This window comes from Oncorhynchus nerka, linkage group LG18 (genome assembly GCF_034236695.1).
Source record: "Oncorhynchus nerka isolate Pitt River linkage group LG18, Oner_Uvic_2.0, whole genome shotgun sequence".
Classification (NCBI taxonomy): Eukaryota; Metazoa; Chordata; class Actinopteri; order Salmoniformes; family Salmonidae; genus Oncorhynchus; species Oncorhynchus nerka.
In genome coordinates this window covers 75,399,263-75,418,778 of record NC_088413.1, presented here as the reverse complement: position 1 = coordinate 75,418,778, position 19,516 = coordinate 75,399,263, and the positions used below count along the sequence as shown (strand labels likewise).

General features: G+C 42.7%; 1 pseudogene; it reads left to right on the top strand.

Moving 5' to 3' along the window:
* Positions 1–5,776: 5,776 nt before the first annotated feature.
* On the top strand, positions 5,777–8,450 carry LOC135561643 (extracellular tyrosine-protein kinase PKDCC-like; annotated as a pseudogene).
* Positions 8,451–19,516: the final 11,066 nt, after the last annotated feature.

The following is a 19,516-nucleotide window of genomic DNA, read 5'->3' as shown; positions in this document are numbered from 1 at the left end:
GGTTTAAATACAATACAGAAGACTAAATAAGATACACCTATTTGTTGTATTTATTATTGTGGCCCCAGAGGGTTAGATTTGGGAAATACTCTTAGTTTTGCTTCCAAATAGAATTACAGTACTCCATTAATTAAAGTTTAGCTCCAGCTCATATTTTAGAGCCGTTACCTAATTTACCGTCACTGTAGGCATCAGGTGACGACGCTCTTCTGCTGATTAACACTCTGCTGTTCTTTTAATGCAGACAGAAATTGCACCTGGGACCCGAGAGGGAGCGAGTCTGCTCCTCCTTCGGTTACTCTTCATAAAGACATCCTGCAGGCTCCTCTGGTGAATGATCAGTGGCACGCCAGCTGGTTTGTGTCTACATATGAATCATAATGCAGACACCTCGTCGTCATCACTGATCCCATTAGTATTGGCTGGAGGAAAACAATGGTGTGTTTTTTTCTTTTTTTTACACTCAGAGGCAACCATTGGAAAAAATGGTTGAAAATACCAACGTATTCTGCCACAGGGACACAGTCTGAAATCATCCTTTATCAATAACTTGCCTATGTGTCAAAACATTTGATTTAGATGCAAGCAGTTCCTTTTCTAGAGAAACCATTACTTTTTTTTGTTAGCTAGCGATTTTAGTTTTGACTATAACATTTTAAATATGCCTACAGAGTAGCATATTATGTCAAGAGCCCATTGATGTATCTCACATTTAGATGTACATGTTCCAAACAGTTCCTTTTTCTTTCTTTCGAGAAACAATCAATTAGCTCCAAAGAAATTCTGAGGTTATTGACTTAATAATATTTTAAACGTGGCATTTCGCTCTTAAGATAAATCTATGCAAGTTCGAGTAGTCTATATGACAAGATACTTACAGTGCCTTGCGAAAGTATTCGGCCCCCTTGAACTTTGCGACTTTTTGCCACATTTCAGGCTTCAAACATAAAGATATAAAACTGTATTTTTTTGTGAAGAATCAACAACAAGTGGGACACAATCATGAAGTGGAACGACATTTATTGGATATTTCAAACTTTTTTAACAAATCAAAAACTGAAAAATTGGGCGTGCAAAATTATTCAGCCCCCTTAAGTTAATACTTTGTAGCGCCACCTTTTGCTGCGATTACAGCTGTAAGTCGCTTCGGGTATGTCTCTATCAGTTTTGCACATCGAGAGACTGACATTTTTTCCCATTCCTCCTTGCAAAACAGCTCGAGCTCAGTGAGGTTGGATGGAGAGCATTTGTGAACAGCAGTTTTCAGTTCTTTCCACAGATTCTCGATTGGATTCAGATCTGGACTTTGACTTGGCCATTCTAACACCTGGATATGTTTATATTTGAACCATTCCATTGTAGATTTTGCTTTATGTTTTGGATCATTGTCTTGTTGGAAGACAAATCTCCGTCCCAGTCTCAGGTCTTTTGCAGACTCCATCAGGTTTTCTTCCAGAATGGTCCTGTATTTGGCTCCATCCATCTTCCCATCAATTTTAACCATCTTCCCTGTCCCTGCTGAAGAAAAGCAGGCCCAAACCATGATGCTGCCACCACCATGTTTGACAGTGGGGATGGTGTGTTCAGGGTGATGAACTGTGTTGCTTTTACGCCAAACATAACGTTTTGCATTGTTGCCAAAAAGTTCAATTTTGGTTTCATCTGACCAGAGCACCTTCTTCCACATGTTTGGTGTGTCTCCCAGGTGGCTTGTGGCAAACTTTAAACGACACTTTTTATGGATATCTTTAAGAAATGGCTTTCTTCTTGCCACTCTTCCATAAAGGCCAGATTTGTGCAATATACGACTGACTGATTGTTGTCCTATGGACAGAGTCTCCCACCTCAGCTGTAGATCTCTGCAGTTCATCCAGAGTGATCATGGGCCTCTTGGCTGCATCTCTGATCAGTCTTCTCCTTGTATGAGCTGAAAGTTTAGAGGGACGGCCAGGTCTTGGTAGATTTGCAGTGGTCTGATACTCCTTCCATTTCAATATTATCGCTTGCACAGTGCTCCTTGGGATGTTTAAAGCTTGGGAAATCTTTTTGTATCCAAATCCGGCTTTAAATTTCTTCACAACAGTATCTCGGACCTACCTGGTGTGTTCCTTGTTCTTCATGATGCTCTCTGCGCTTTTAACGGACCTCTGAGACTATCACAGTGCAGGTGCATTTATACGGAGACTTGATTACACACAGGTGGATTGTATTTATCATCATTAGTCATTTAGGTCAACATTGGATCATTCAGAGATCCTCACTGAACTTCTGGAGAGAGTTTGCTGCACTGAAAGTAAAGGGGCTGAATAATTTTGCACACCCAATTTTTCAGTTTTTGATTTGTTAAAAAAGTTTGAAATATCCAATAAATGTCGTTCCACTTCATGATTGTGTCCCACTTGTTGTTGATTCTTCACAAAAAAATACAGTTTTATATCTTTATGTTTGAAGCCTGAAATGTGGCAAAAGGTCGCAAAGTTCAAGGGGGCCGAATACTTTCGCAAGGCACTGTAAGTAGGCCTTACAGATGCACAGTACTCAGAATGAGCTTCAATCTGCCCATTGCCATTGGATTTTCACATGACAGATTTAACACTGGGTTTAGCATCTATATTGTACTGTATCTACTGTACATTCAGTCTGTAAATAAGCTGTGAGGGTTGATCATGAAGCGTTGAGGCTAATGTCGCTACAGCCTCAGCCCGCCTATAGCTTTGTCTACTCTGTATTAAGGTTGGACCTGAAACGACACCCATGGTAATTTCCTGTGGCAGATTTCTTCTCAGTGAGTAGTGATGCGAGTGAAAATGGTTTATTTATGTCCTGGATACAGCTCAAGACGGAGCGGAAAGATTTCCCTAATAAGGGATACAAGAGGTTCCCAAAGGCAAGATGTTGCTTATGAACACGAGATAGGAAGATAAAGCGCCAGGAGTATTATTAAAAGGCATGCTATGAGAATTGTGATGATTGTTCCCAAGAGCAACAAGATATATTTTATATTTCAGTAAGGGAAGTGTGAACTGTGAACAATATTTCACAATGAATCATCACATCTGACCTTCAGTCTAGGATAGAGAGTAATGGTTAATAATTCAACTGTTCCATTTTTAATACCATTAGACATATAGTTAGTTAAAGTAATTGCATGCAGAACTGAAGGGATTTCATCCAAGTATAGTTCCAGTTCATTTTACCTGGCACTGACAGTTGGCTAGCTATTATTCCTCTGCCCTTGTATCCGTAAGAAGAGAATGCCATTTTGCTGATGAATTTTGTGCATGGTGCTATTTAAAAAACAGACTAGGAAGATGTGTTGCTATGGTTACTCCATCCATCTGCATGAGGATGTTTACCTATCTTATCTCACAATGAAATAACATGTTGATTTTTATGTGTAAAAAAAAAAAGTTCTTACAAAATCTCATTTGACCTTTTTTTGTTTTGTTTAGACTGACAATCATCAAACTGTTATGTTCAATGTAAATGTACTAGTCACTAACAAAGGTATTTTCAGTCTAGACCAGAGGTATTCAAATCCTACCCTGGAGCTCTGAAGTACTGCTGGTTTTCTCTTCTACCTGATCATTAATTGCACCCACCTGGTTTCCTAGTTCTTAATCAGTCTCTGATTACAGGGGAATCACCCACCTGGTGTCCCAGTTGTAAATCAGTCTCTGATTACAGGGGAATCACCCACCTGGTGTCCCAGTTGTAAACCAGTCTCTGATTACAGGGGAATCACCCACCTGGTGTCCCAGTTGTAAACCAGTCTCTGATTACAGGGGAATCACCCACCTGGTGTCCCAGTTGTAAATCAGTCTCTGATTACAGGGGAATCACCCACCTGGTGTCCCATTTCTAAATCATTCTCTGATTCCAGGGGAATCACCCACCTGGTCTCCCAGTTGTAAATCAGTCCCCTGAATTGCAGGGAAAGAATGTACAAAAAGCAATGGAACTGACTTCAAGGTCCAGATTAGAATTTGAAGGGCCTAGACTCTCCTAATCTCTTTTCCAAATTAATTAATTTAATAACATGCCAAGTGAATCCCACCTGTATGAGATATATTACACTTAGACTACTAGTCACTACTGGGTATGCTACTGATAGACTACTAGTCACTATACTGGGTATGCTACTGATAGACTACTAGTCACTATACTGGGTTGGTCTACTGATAGACTACTAGTCACTATACTGGGTAGGACTACTGACAGACTCCTAGTCACTATACTGGGTAGGACTACTGATAGACTACTAGTCACTATACTGGGTATGCTACTGATAGACTACTAATCACTATACTGGGTAGGCCTGCTGATAGACTACTAGTCACTATGCTGGGTATGCTACTGATAGACTACTAGTCACTATACTGGGTAGGCCTACTGATAGACTACTAGTCACTACTGGTCAAATTAAACCATGCAACTGTCTTTTCTTACTAGCCCTGACTTTGCTAATAACTACATTGTTGAGGGAAAATAAACTTGCTACGATTGTGATATGTTATTGTCTCACCTAGCTATCTTAAAGAGGGATGCAGTACTGTAAGTCACTCTGAATATGAGTGTCTCTAAACAAGAGTGTCTCTGGATAACAGTGTCTCTAAACAAGAGTGTCTCTGGATAACAGTGTCCCTGAACAAGAGTTTCTCTGGATAACAGTGTCTCTGGATAACAGTGTCTCTGAACAAGAGTTTCTCTGGATAACAGTGTCTCTGGATAACAGTGTCTCTGGATAACAGTGTCTCTGGATAACAGTGTCTCTGGGTAACAGTGTCTCCGGGTAAGAGTGTCTCTGGATAACAGTGTCTCTGGATAACAGTGTCTCTGGGTAACAGTGTCTCTGGGTAAGAGTGTCTCTGGATAACAGTGTCTGCTATATGCACATGTGTGTGAGAGGAAAGTCTACAGAGTGACAAAGTTGTAAATGTTTAGGAAGAATATGAACTTGAATATTCTGTAAAAGAAAAATTCTCTCCTGTAATTCTTGAATTAGGTTTATGCATCTTGGCTGTATCACATCCGGCCGTGATTGGGAGTCCCATAGGGGGCACAATTCCCCCAGCGTCGTCTGGGTTTGGCATGCAGGCCGTCATTGTAAATAAGAGTTGGATCTTAACTGACTTGCCTAGTTAAACAAAAGGTAAAAAATATATATATGTATAAAAACACATTTAACCAGAGATGAACAACTTTGATGAGGGTGTGGGCCCCCACCAATTATTATTGTTTTGCCATTGGGCAGAGAGAAATGTTTGCAGTTTTTAATGTGATATCTGAGGGACCACCAGCCGGTAATTCGATCATGATAAATGAATTTAGCAATAAATAAAAAATTGCTGACATGGCTAATTGACTGACAATCAGTGACTTACACAACATGATAAAAACTGCTGATGCACAACCAAATATCGAAATTGCACCTTGTGTATTCTACTATTATCATTTGCAACAGTAAATTGAGACCCCGATTGAGTTCAATTTGTTTTTGGTGGAAATTGATCTGAGGGTGTTATGCTACCCGCAGGCCAACAGTTGCCCATCCCTGATTTAAACCATTTTACTTGTGAAAACACTGCATCAGCTAACACAGGGGCGTGATTTTACGGGAAGACGCGCTTCTTTCTGGTGGGCGTGCCTCAAGAGGTAAAATCAATGAGTTCAACCTTGCTTTCTCTCTGACCACGACCACAAAGTAGATCTATCATCCGGTTGAATTGACAGCTTTTGGTGTGTTTTCCTACAACGGTTGAAAGACCTGTCCACAATGCGCAGCCCTCTTTGCACCGCAACACTTTTATATATTCTGCTCTTTTCTTTAACATTTTTTTATGAACAGTTGGCACTTCAGAGTTCATAAACTTAAATTTACCAATGGAACTCTTGAGGACGATTTTGTTATGGAGTGTAACGGATGTGAAATAGCTAGCTAGTAAGCGGTGGTGTGCGCTAAATAGCGTTTCAATCGGTGACGTCTCTTGCTCTGAGACCTTGAAGTAGTAGTTCCCCTTTGCTCTGCAAGGGCCGCGGCTTTTGTGGAGCGATGGGTAACGATGCTTTGTGGGTGACTGTTGTTGATGTGTGCAGAGGGTCCCTGATTCGCGCCCGGGTATGGGCGAGGGCACGGTTTAAAGTTATACTGTTACAGGACCATAACGCATTAGTTCATGAACTCAACAAAAGGCGCAAGGAAATCCTCCCTTTCTTCATCTATTCTAGGGCAGAGAGGTTGTTGGATGAATCAATCATTTGAAAGTAATAATTTGGATATTAGTTTCGAGAAGGAGAGTGAAGTTTCCATTGAATCTATTAGAACGAATAAGGATCATATTGTCTGTGATCAGCTTGCTGATATGAAAGCTGTGAATATCCTTGGTTCGGGTTATACCAAAATAGTGCTCAAATTTGTGCTATCGGAGGGACATTCTGTTGCTTTGAAGACTGTGTACGACAAAGGAACTGACATGGGGAGATGTCTCGCAGATTTTAAAGACTCCTCGGGCTGTCACAAGGTCCTGTCTTTCAAACTGAAAAAAATAAAATAAAAATAGTTTTGCTGCAGAAACTGCAACATCCAAACATCATCAAGGTACGTGAAAAGGGTATTAATTGAATAAATACATAAATGGCCTAAGGAATAGAATATAACTTTATTGATATCCAGGGGGTATCGACAAATCAAGGTGTCAGAGGCTTACACAAACACACAACATAGCCCCGCCTTAAAAAAAAACATGACCTACAGTGTTAGAAAACTAGAAACCTCAAGCCCATCAGTGTGACTTAGTTGCCTATTTAAGGAGCTATCCCCTTCTCTATGTCTATTATGCTCTGATGCATGTGTAAAATGGATGAAAAGCCTCAATGTGCATCTGCAGGACCTTCCTAATGTATTTCCTCTTGAACCTCTCTTGACCTTGGCTCTCAGTTCTGCATCAGCAGCTGGAGGAGATACAGTGTCCCTCTGTTGGCTACTCTGCCCATTGCTCTAAAAATCCACCAAGTCTATTTAATCAATCCATTACAGTCTAATTTGCAATGTGATTGTAAGCAGTCGTAACTGTAGTTGTAGGCTACTGTGATGACTACCTTAATGAACACACTTGGCTCAAGGGTGGTGCAGCGGTATAAAGTACTGCATCTCAGTGCTTGAGGTGTCACTGCAGACACCCTGGTTCGAATCCAGGTTGTATCACAACACGCCGTGATTGTGAGTCCCATAGAGCGGCGCACAATTGGCCCAGTGTCGTTTGGGTTAGGCCTGTGTAGGCCTTCAGGGGCGGCAGCGTGGACTAGTAACCGGAAGGTTGCGAGTTCAACCCCCCGAGCTGACAAGGTACAAATCTGTCGTTCTGCCCCTGAACAGGCAGTTAACCCACTGTTCCCAGGCCGGCATTGAAAATAAGAACGTGTTCTTAACTGACTTGCCTAGTACATTTACATTTAAGTCATTTAGCAGACGCTCTTATCCAGAGCGACTTACAAATTGGTGCGTTCACCTTAAGACATCCAGTGGAACAGCCACTTTACAATAGTGCATCTAAATCTTTTAAGGGGGGGGGGGTGAGAAGGATTACTTTATCCTATCCTAGGTATTCCTGAAAGAGGTGGGGTTTCAGGTGTCTCCGGAAGGTGGTGATTGACTCCGCTGTCCTGGCGTCGTGAGGGAGTTTGTTCCACCATTGGGGGCCAGAGCAGCGAACAGTTTTGACTGGGCTGCGCGGGAACTGTACTTCCTCAGTGGTAGGGAGGCGAGCAGGCCAGAGGTGGATGAACGCAGTGCCCTTGTTTGGGTGTAGGGCCTGATCAGAGCCTGGAGGTACTGAGGTGCCGTTCGTTAGTAAAATAAAGGTAAAAGGTTAAAAGGTAAAAATAAAATAAAAAAGAAATTCAATTGTAAATAAGAATTTGTTCTTAACTGACTTGCCTAGTTAAATAAAGGTTAAATAAATCAAATAAAACAGTTATTAACTGTAACAGACCAAAGTAATAGAGCACATTTTGCTGGTTTGTCCTGAGAACGTGTTGAAACAGTTATGCTGCTTTCTCATAATTCTCTCCTGATAGTGCAGTATAACCTATTTCCCCCTGTAGCTCTGAGGCCACTGTGAGGACAGTAAAAGGGCAGGTGGTATCACAGCCATCTTGGAGCAGGGCATCCCACTGCAGATGATCCAGCTACTACAGCGCCCCTGGGAGGAACGCTTTCGGGTACGAAGAACACTAGGCACTAGTCTCTCTTCCTCTCTCTCTCTCTTCTCTCTCACGCTCTCTCTCTCAATTCAAAGGGCTTCATTGGCATGGGAAATACAGTTGAAGTCAGAAGTTTACATACAGTTCGTGGCCAAAAGTTTTGAGAATGACACAAATATTACTTTCCACAAAGTTTTCTGCTTCTGTGTCTCTAGATATTTTTGTCAGATGTTACTATGGAATACTGAAGTATAATTACAAGCATTTCATAAGTGCCAAAGGCTTTTATTGACAATTACATGAAGTTGATGCAAAGAGTCCATATTTGCCGTGTTGACCCTTCTTTTTCAAGACCTCTGCAATCCACCCTGGCATGCTGTCAATTCACTTCTGGGCCACATCCTGACTGATGTCAGCCCATTCTGGCATAATCAATGCTTGGAGTTTGTCAGAATTTGTGGGTTTTTGTTTGTCCACCTGCCTCTTGAGGATTGACCACAAGTTCTCAATGGGATTAAGGTCTGGGGAGTTTCCTGGCCATGGACCCAAAATATCAATGTTTTGTTCCCCTGAGCCACTTAGTTATCACTTTTGCCTTATGGAAAGGTGCCCTATCATGCTGGAAAAGGCATTGTTTGTCACCAAACTGTTCCTGGATGGTTGGGAGAAGTTGCTCTCGGAGGATGTGTTGGTACCATTCTTTATTCATGGCTGTGTTCTTAGGCAAAATTGGGAGTGAGCCCACTCCCTTGGCTGAGAAGCAACCCCACACATGAATGGTCTCAGGATGCTTTACTGTTGGCATGACACAGGACTGATGGTAGCGCTCACCTTGTCTTCTCCGGACAAGCTTTTTTCCGGATGCCCCAAACAATCGGAAAGGGGATTCATCAGAGAAAATGACTTTACCCCAGTCCTCAGCAGTCCAATCCCTGTACCTTTTTCAGAATATCAGTCTGTCCCTGATGTTTTCCTGGAGAGAAGTGGCTTCTTTGCTTCCCTTCTTGACACCAGGCCATCCTCCAAAAGTATTCACCTTACTGTGCTTGCAGATGCACTGACACCTGCCTGCAGCCATTCCTGAGCAAGCACTGTGCTGGTGGTGCCCCGATCCCACAGCTGAGTCAACTTTAGGAGACGGTCCTGGTGCTTGCTGGACTTTCTTGGGCGCCCTGAAGCCTTCTTCACAACAATTGAACCACTATCCTTGAAGTCCTTGATGATCCGATAAATGGTTGATTTAGGTGCAATCTTACTGGCAGCAATATCCTTGCCTGTGAAGGGGCTGAGCGGCCTGTCAGGTTATGTCGATAAAGGACTCATTTTACTGTGGATATAGATACTTTTGTACCTGTTTCCTCCAGCATCTTCACAAGGTCCTTTGCTGTTGTTCTGGGATTGATTTGCACTTTTTGCACCAAAGTACGTTCATCTGTAGGAGACAGAACACGTCTCCTTCCTGAGCGGTATGACGGCTCCCATGGTTTTTATACTTGCGTACTATTGTTTCAGGCATTTGGAAATTGCTCCCAAGGATGAACCAGAATTGTGGAGGTCTACACATTTTCTTCTGGCGTCTTGGGCTGATTTCTTTTGATTTTCCATGATGTCAAGCAAAGAGGCAATGAGTTTGAAGATAGGCCTTGAAATGTATCCACAGGTACACCTCCAATTGACTCAAATTATGTCAATTAGCTTAAGCTTCTAAAGCCTTGACATCACTTTCTGGAATTTTCCAAGCCGTTTAAAGGCACAATCAACTTAGTGTATGTAAACTTCTGACCCACTGGAATTGTGATACAGTAATTTATAAGTGAAATAATCTCTCTAAACAATTATTGGAAAAATGACTTGCGTCATGCACAAAGAAAATGTCCTAACCAACTTGCCAACTTGCACTCCACACTGCCCGTTTCCACCTGGACAAAAGGAACACTTATGTGAGAATGATATTCATTGACTACAGCTCAGCGTTCAACACCATAGTACCCTCAAAGCTCATTACTAAGCCAAGGATCCTGGGACTATACACATCCCTAACTGGATCCTAGACTGAGGGTAGGTAGCAACACATCTGCCACGCTGATCCTCAACACAGGAGCTCCCCAGGGGTGCGTGCTCAGTCCTCTCCTGTACTCCCTGTTCACCCACGACTGCATGGCCAGGCACGACTCCAACACCATGATTTAGTTTGCAGACAACACAACAGTGGTAGGCCTGATCACAGACAACAACGAGACAGCCTATAGGGAGGAGGTCAGAGACCTTGCCGGGTGGTGCCAGAATAACAACCTATCCCTCTACGTAACCGAGACAAAGCAGATGATTGTGGACAACAGGAAAATGAGGACCGAGCACGCCCCCATTGTCATCGACAGGGCTGTAGTGGAGCAGGTTGAGAGCTTCAAGTTCCTTGGTGTCATCATCATCAACAAACTAGAATGGTCCAAAAACACCAAGACAGTCGTGAAGAGGGCATGACAAAGCCTATTCCCCCTCAGGAAATGATTTTTTTTTGGCATGGGTCCTGAAATCCTCAAAAGGTTCTACAGCTGCAACATCGAGAGCATGGTTGCTGGTTACATCTCTGCCTGGTACGGCAATTGCTCGGCCTCTGACCACAAGGCACTACAGAGTGTAGTGCGTCCGGCCCAGTACATCACTGAGGCTAAGCTGCCTGCCGTCCAGGACCTCTACACCAGGCAGTGTCAGAGGAAGGCCCTAAAAATGGTCAAAGTCCCCAGCCACCCCAGTCATAGCCTGTTCTCTCTCTTTAACCATATCTACATGTACATACTACCTCAATCAGCCTGACTAACCGGTGTCTGTATGTAGCCTCGCTACTTTTATAGCCTCGCTACTGTATATAGCCTGTCGTTTTACTGTTGTTTTATTTATTTACCTACCTGTTGTTCACCTAATACCTTTTTTGCACTATTGGTTAGAGCCTGTAAGTAAGCATTTCACTGTAAGGTCAACATCTGTTGTATTCATCGCACGTGACAAATAAACATTGATTTGATTTTTATTCTGAAATTATTTGGAAAGGCACACACCTGTCTATATATAAGGTCCCACAGTTGATAGTGCAAAAACCAAGCCATGAGGTTGAAAGAATTAGAGCTCCGAGACAGTAGAGCTCCGAGACAGGATTATGTAGAGGCACAGATCTGGGGAAGGGTACCAAAAAATGTTTGCAGCATTGAAGGTCCCCAAGAACACAGAGGCCTCTATCATTCTTAAATGGAAGACGTTTGGAACCACAAGACTCTCCCTAGAGCTGGCCTCTTGGCCAAACTGAGCAGTCGGGGGAGAAGGGCCTTGGTCAGGGAGGTGACAAAGAACCCAATGGTCACTGACAGAACTCAAGATTTCATCTGGAGAGATGGGAGAACCTTATAGAAGGACAACCAGCTCTGCAGCACTCCACCAATCAGAAGCCACTCCTCAGTAAAAGACACGACAGCCCGCTTAGTGTTTGACAAAAGGCACCTAAAGGACTCTCAGACCATGAGAAACTAGATCCTCTGTTCTGATGAAACCAAGTTTGAAATCTTTGGCCTGAATGCCAAGCGTCACATCTGGAGGAAACCTGGCACCATTCCTATGGTGAAGCATGGTGGTGGTGGCAGCATCATTCTGTGGGGATGTTTTTCAGCAGCAGGGACTGGAAGACTAGTCAGGATCGAGGGAAATATGAACAGAGCAAAGTACAGTGAGATCCTTGATTAAGACCTACTCCAGAGTGCTCAGGACCTCAGAGTGGGCCGAAGGTTCACCTACCAACAAGACAACAACTGTAAGCACACAGCCAAGACAACGCAGGAGTGACTTCGGGTCAAGTCCATGAATATCCATGAGTAGCCCAGCCAGAGGCCGGACTTGAACCCGATCGAGCATCTCTGGAGAGATCTGAAAATAACTGTGCAGCAACACTCCCTGTCAAACCTGACAGAGCTTGAGAGGATCTGCAGAGAGGAATGGGAGAAACTCTCCAAACGTGTGGCAAGCTTGTAGTGTCATACGCAAGAAGACTTAAGGCCGTAATCACTGTCAAAGGTGCTTCAACAAAGTACTGAGTAAAGGGTTTGAATACTTATGTTAATGTGATATTTACGTTTTTTTGTAATACATTTGCAAAGATTTCATAAAACCAGTTTTTGCTTTGTCATTATGGGGTAGTGTGTGTAGATTGTCAAGGGGTCGTAATACTTTCATAATGCACTGTACATTGTTGTAACGATGTGTAAATAATTTAAGTACAAAAGGAAAAATAAATATGGGTTGTATTTACGATGGTGTTTGTTCTTCACTGGTGGCCCTTTTCTTGAGGCAACAGGTCACAAATCTTGCTGCTGTGATGGCACACTGTGGTATTTCACCCAATAGATGTGGGAGTTTATCAAAATGTGATACGTTTTATTATTCTTTGTGGGTCTGTGTAATCTGAAAGAAATACGTGTCTTGTCATTCATTTGGCAGGAGGTTAGGAAGTGCAGCTCAGTTCCCAACTCATTTTGTGGGCAGTATGAACATAGTCTGTCTTCTCTTGAGAGCCAGGTCTGCCTTCAGCGGCCTTTCTCAATTGCAAGGCTATGCTCACTGAGTCTGTACATAGTCATAGCTTTCCTTAAGTTTGAGTCAGTCACAGTGGTCAGGTATTCTGCCACTGTGTACTCTCTGTTTAGGGTCAAATAGCATTCTAGTTGGCTCTGGTTTTTTTGTGAATTCATTCCAATGTGTCAAGTATTATCTTTTTGTTTTCTCATGATTTGGTTGGGTCGAATTGTGTTGCTGTCCTGGGGTTCTGTTTGTGAACAGAGTCCCACGACCAGCTTTCTAAGATGAACCTGGAGAAGATACCCTATCTGTAGGTGATGGGTTTGTTATGGAAGGTTTGGGAATTGCTTCCTTTTAGGTGGTTGTAGAATTTATCAGCTCTTTTCTGGATTTTGATCATTAGCATGTATCGGCCTTATTCTGCTCTGCATACATTATTTGGTGTTTTTCGTTGTACAAAGCGGATATATTTGTGTAATTCTGCATGCATAGTCTCAATTTGGTGTTTGTCCCATTTTGTGAATTCTTTGTTGGTGAGCTGACCCCAGACGTTCACAACCATAAAGGGCAAGGGGTTCTATAACTGATTGAAGTATTTTTAGCCAGATCCTAATTGGTATGTCGAATTTGATGTTCCTTTTGATGGTGTAGAATGCCCTTCTTACCTTGTCCCTCAGATTGTTCATAACTTTGTGGAAGTTAGCTGTGGCGCTGATGTTTATGCCGAGGCACGTATAATTTTTTTTGTGTGCTCTAAGGCAACGGTGTCTAGATGGAATTTGTATTTGTGGTCCTGGAAATTGGACCTTTTTTGGAGCACCATTATTTTTCTCTTACTGAGATTTACTGTCAAGGCCCAGGTCTGTCAGGGTCCAGGTCTGTCAGGGCCCAAGTCTGACAGAATCTGTGCAGAAGATCTAGGTGCTGCTGTAGGCCCTCCTTGGCTGGGGACAGAAGCACCAAATCATATCTCTCTCTGCCTCGCTCTCTTTTCTCTCTCACTCTGCTCTCTTTCTCACTTTGCTCTTTCTGCTCTCTCTCTCTCGCTTGCTCTGCTCTTTCTCTCACTTCTCTCTCTCTTTCTGTCTCTCACACACAGACACACTCAATCTCTCTCTCTACTGCACTCCTCCTCCACATCCCTGGAGAAAGTGCTAATCAGGAACAGCCCGTCCCCTGGCTCCCACTGGGGCATACCTGGGGTGGATGATGGGGGAGAGGGAGCTGCTGCTTGGAGGATGATGTTCTTAGCCTGGAGTGGATTAACCCAGTCCCCATCTTCATTCCAACTGGGCCTGATAAAATACTCTGAAGGACAGATGTCGGTGATCAGGGGGGGATCTTGAATGTCGGCCTCCTCTCTCACGCCTTAAGCCCTCTACTATTTTCTAGTGTGTGTAGTGTCCCATATATGTCTGTCTGTGTGTGACACTGATTCTCTGTGTGTGACACTGATTGTCTGCGTGTGTGCATTTTGTGTGTGTGTGAGAACATGCATGGATGTGCATGCGTATACGTCCAGAAGTGTTCCTGTTTGCAAGTACAGTATATGCTCATTAGAATACAAGAGTCATCAGGGGTAGTAATTTGGGGATCTGTGAAGGTGAGAAATGAGTAACAGTAAGGGTGAGGTGCCTGGTCCCTCAAAGCTTATTTGTCACATACACAGATTAGTAGATGTCAAAGCAAGTGTTGCAAAATGCTTGTGTTTCAGTAAATGTCTAACAGTACAATACTAATACACAAATAATCTCAATAAAATTAAAATTAAATACATTTTAAAAAAGATAAGATAAGATTGCAAAAAACATCAGAACGAGCAATATCAGAGTCCAGAATATAAATACGTGACCGACCGCCTCGACTTGAATATAAATAATATTACAGCGCCTTCGGAAAGTATTCAGACCCCTTTGACTTTTGCCACAATTTGTTACCTTACAGCCTTATTCTAAAATTGATACAATTATTTGTATTCCTCATCAATCTACACACAATACCCCATATTGACAAACAGGTTTTTGCATATGTATTAAATATAAACAACAAATACCTTAATTACATAAGTATTCATACCCTTTGCAATAAGACTCGAACTTGAGCTCAGGTGCATCCTGTTTCCAATGGTTATAGAAACAGGATGCACTTGCCAAACCTTGAGAAGACCTGCATCCAACTTGACAGAGCTTGATAGGACCTGCAAAGAAAAATGGGAGAAACTCCCCAAATACAGGTGTGCCAAGCTTGTAGCGTCATACTCAAGAAGACTCGAGGCTGTAATCGCTGCCGAATGTGCTTTAACGTCTTATGGCTGCAGGGGCAATATTGAGTAGCTTGGATGAAAGGTGCCCAGAGGTGCCCAGAGTAAACTGCCTGCTCCTCAGTCACAATTGCTAAAAAATGCATATTATTATTAGTATTGGATAGAAAACACTCTGAAGTTTCTAAAACTGTTTGAATGATGTCTGTGAGAATAACAGAACTCATATGGCAGGAAAGAACCTGAGAAGGAATCCAAACAGGAAGTGGGAAATCTGAGGTTGGTCGATTTTCAACCCAGCCCCTATTAAATACTCAGTGGGATATGGATAAAGTTGCACTTCCTAGGGCTTCCACTAGATGTCAACCATCTTTAGAAACTTGTTTGAGTATTCTACTGTGAAGTTGGACTGAATGAGAGAGTAATGAGTCAGAGGTCTGCCAGCAGTCATGTGCTGATCACGCATTTCACATGAGAGGTAGCTGCATTCCTTTGCTTTTCTGAAGACAAAGGAATTCTCCGGTTGGAATATTATTGAAGATTTATGTTAAAAACATCCTTAAGATTGATTCCATACATCGTTTGACATGTTTCTACGGACAGTAACGGAACTTTTTGACATTTCGTCTGCAACTAGGGAACGCGCTTCATGACTTTGGATTTGTTTACCAAACGTGCTAACAAATGTAGCTCTTTGGACAAAAATCATGGCCATTTTGCCTTCTTCACCACAGTATCGGTGTGGAGATACCATTTCAGGTACTCAGTTAAGTTTTTAACCTTCTCCACAGCGGCCCCATCAATGTGGATGGGGGCGTGCTCTCTCTGCTGTCTCCTGTCGTCCACGATCAGCTCCTTTGTTTTGTTGACGTTGAGGGAGAGGTTATTTTCCTGGTACCGCTCTGCCAGGGCCCTCACCTCTTCCCTTTAGGATGTCTCGTCATTGTTAGTAATCAGGCCTACCACTGTTGTGTCGTCAGCAAACTTGTTGATTGAGTTGTAAACGTGCATAACCACACAGTCATGGGTGAACAGAGAGTACAGGATGGGGCTGAGCATGAACTTCTGTGGGGTACCCATGTTGAGGATCAGCATGGCAAAGGTTTTGTTGCCTACCTTCAACACCTGGGGTCATCCTGTCAAGAAAGTCTAGGACTTAGTTGCAGAGCCCTGAGCTTAATTTGGGGATCCCGAGTGGCACAGCGGTCTAAGGCACTGCATCTCAGTGCTAGAGGTGTCACTACAGACATCCTGGTTCGAATACAGGCGGTATCATAACTGGAGCTCAACCCTGTCACCCTTTTGTTTCCAGCTTAAGTTTTCACTTTTAAAGTGAGCCTCTGTCTGCCTCACAAATTCCCCAACAGAAGCGCTTGTCCCCCATTTAGTGTGCCCCCCAACATTTCCAACACCGGCCTTGTAGGTTTAGGTGAAAGAATACCAATGGTGTAACACGACACCCCTGCCACCTTCCTCTCACTGTGAATGAGTTGACTTCCGTTCTGATGTTGGGTTGGAGCGAGGCCAGGCGCTCATAATTCACATCCCATGCTAATGTTTAGCAGATAAGTTTGGCCCAGGCCCCACAATGTCTCTGAAAGACTCTGGTGTTCACTCATTTTCACCCTTGAGACATTGACTGAACCGTGGTTGTCATTAGGGGTGGAATTGGAAAATTATGCTTTGGGAAGTCAAATATGTAAAATGCCTAATTTCACCTTTTAAAGTCAAATTTTTACAGATCAAAATTATTTCAATTTGGGAACTCCTTGTTGTGTCACGCTCGCTATCCTCAAACTCCCTGTCATACATCGACCAAGGCGCAGCATGCATGTAGATCCACATCTTTTAATGAAAGTGAAACCCAAACAAACAAACAAACAAACAAGTAAGTAAGTAAACAGCAAAGACCGTGACGAAGCCGAGGTGCACACAAACACACATGGAAAAATAATTACCTACAAAACACAGGTGGGAAAAGGCTACCTAAGTATGGTTCTCAATCAGAGACAACGACAGACAGCTGTCCCTGATTGAGAACCATACCCGGCCAAAAACAAAGAAATACAAAAACATAGAAAAAATAACATAGAATGTCCACCCTAGTCACACCCTGGCCTAACCAAAATAGAGAATAAATAGCCTCTCTATGGCCAGGGCGTGACATGTTGACTCCCCTTAATGCTGAGTACTTTAAGCCTGATATCAAGCTCCAGTTCAGATTTACTTTCATTCTGAGTCTCTGAAGAACTTAGCTTTTTTCTTATTTCTTTATCTTTGCTTGTCTGCAGGCTGGCTCCTTGCCTCATTCCGAAGCAGTTTCAGCTGTCTGGTTCCAGATGTGAACTCGGAGGTGTATTTGAAAAAGACCAACGCCTCACCGGGAACTACGGTATAAGGAGTGAGACAACGGGAGTTGGGAAAATGGAGGGAGGTTGTTTTTGAAGAAAATAAATGAATGTGATATATTTTATAGGGCTTTTTCCCAGTGGCTCGTCTGATCTGGCTGCCAGATTTTCCCTTCAGTTATAATTATGAAAAAATTGTTCCCTCTCTGTTCCCACCTCCGCCTTGTGTGTTGTGTTTGCGACGCTATGGTAGGACTCCAAGCCTCTGGGGGAAATACACTTGATGATGAAAATGCTCCTTGTGGCTTGCCGTAGTAATCCAGGTTTGTGCGTTGAGGGCTACACATGGTAACAAGCATATAGGTGCTTACATCACAGCAGTCGGCCTAGATGATCACAACCATTTTGTTCCCTCGTAATGGTCTTTGATTTGAATGCCAAGTTATGTTAATACCATATGTGACGCTAGAATAGAATTGTCATTGCATTGTTTGTGTTTCATTTTGTACACCTTGTGGGTGTGAACCTGTAACTTTTTTCAATGAAAGAGATTCTGTTCAATGATTACGTTCTGTTCTGGACTTTTAATATGCTTATTTTAATTTTTAATATTGTTGTTTAATATTTTTAAATGCTTTGATATATTGTGTTTTGGAGTCTGTCTTTTTGATAGCGTCACAATAGGAATTGAACCCGTCTCTACTCCAACCAGCCAATCACACTTCACACTAATGTGTGGGCATGTGTATGCATTCCTTTCGGCACCCTCTCCTCTCAATCTGTTACCCGTTTCAACGGAGACAGATCCCACGACATATGGTGTTCCGCCAAGTTTACACAAAGCCCAAGGAATGCGTGCCAACTAGCCAGGTCATTATAGGGTTTACATGTAAATGCTCCTTGTTTTCAGGCCCTTTCTCATGGAACAGGTCCATAATACTAAGGAGCCCTGAGAACACTTCAAAGTAAATCTCCTGTTAGCACACAAATGGGACCAACCATCTGCCCTGTTTGGGAGAGCTCCCGTGAGTTCCATTGAGAGGAGGAGGTATTGAATGCAGGTATGCAGAGCCAGAACTAAGCCTGGTAGAAGCAGGTTATATAGGGCTACGGGAGTGTCTCATTGTCCATGGTCCCATACTGTCTAGGTTAGAACTGGTTGGCATGATAAGGCATTGGGGAGAAAATACTAATTCAATGACTGACTGAATCACTGCGTGTGATTCAGTTGGTAGAGCAGGGCGCTTGCAACGCCAGGGGTTGTGAGTTCGATTCCCACGGGGGACCAGTACAAAAAAAGTATGAAAATGTATAAACTCACAACTGTAAGTCTCGATAAGAGCATCTGCTAAATGATTAAAATATAAATGTAAACTACTTTCTGGACTGAGCTTTCATATAGTACTGGATATACATTTGAAAATGGATTTTAAAGAACTGATTTTAGCATTAAAAGACTTCAAAAAATGGCCGATCATTTCAGGTCCAGTACCATCGTTGGGCCGCCCGCGGGTGTGAAAGATTCAGAAGACTGCTGACATTACACATCTGTCTAAAAGACTAGTGCAGCTTTGCTGGAGTCACTTTTATTGATAACTTTGACACCTTCCGGAAACAGAAGATACTCTACAGGAATGACGGAGTCCATCCAAATCATCTTGGCTCCTGAACTCTGTCTATGCATTTCATGGCTGCGTTGAAACAATGACTGGTAAATGATCCAAGACCAGCTCAGTTAATCCCTACCATTGTGACAATGAGTTGTCATAATGCTGCATCAAATGTGCGTGATCTTAGAAGCATTGGCAAACACAATGTAAGTAATTTAATTTATGTACTCCTAATTGCACCGAATACATCTGTTTATCCTACAGCTATTGTAAGCAGTAAACATGAGCCTATAAACCTGAGTTACACTGTTAGCACTGAGACGGTGTGCAATAGTAGGAAGACCACTTTATGCAGCTCACCCTGCACTATCAGCTCCAATGTAAATAACATGAGTAAGTCTACCTCTGATAAGCTTCCCAGTAAAGCATTAAAAACAATCAAGCAACCCAGAAAATAGCCCATAATAAAATATGTAGCCTAAGAAACAAGGTCCATGAAGTTAATAATTGCTTGTAACAGACGACATTCATATTTT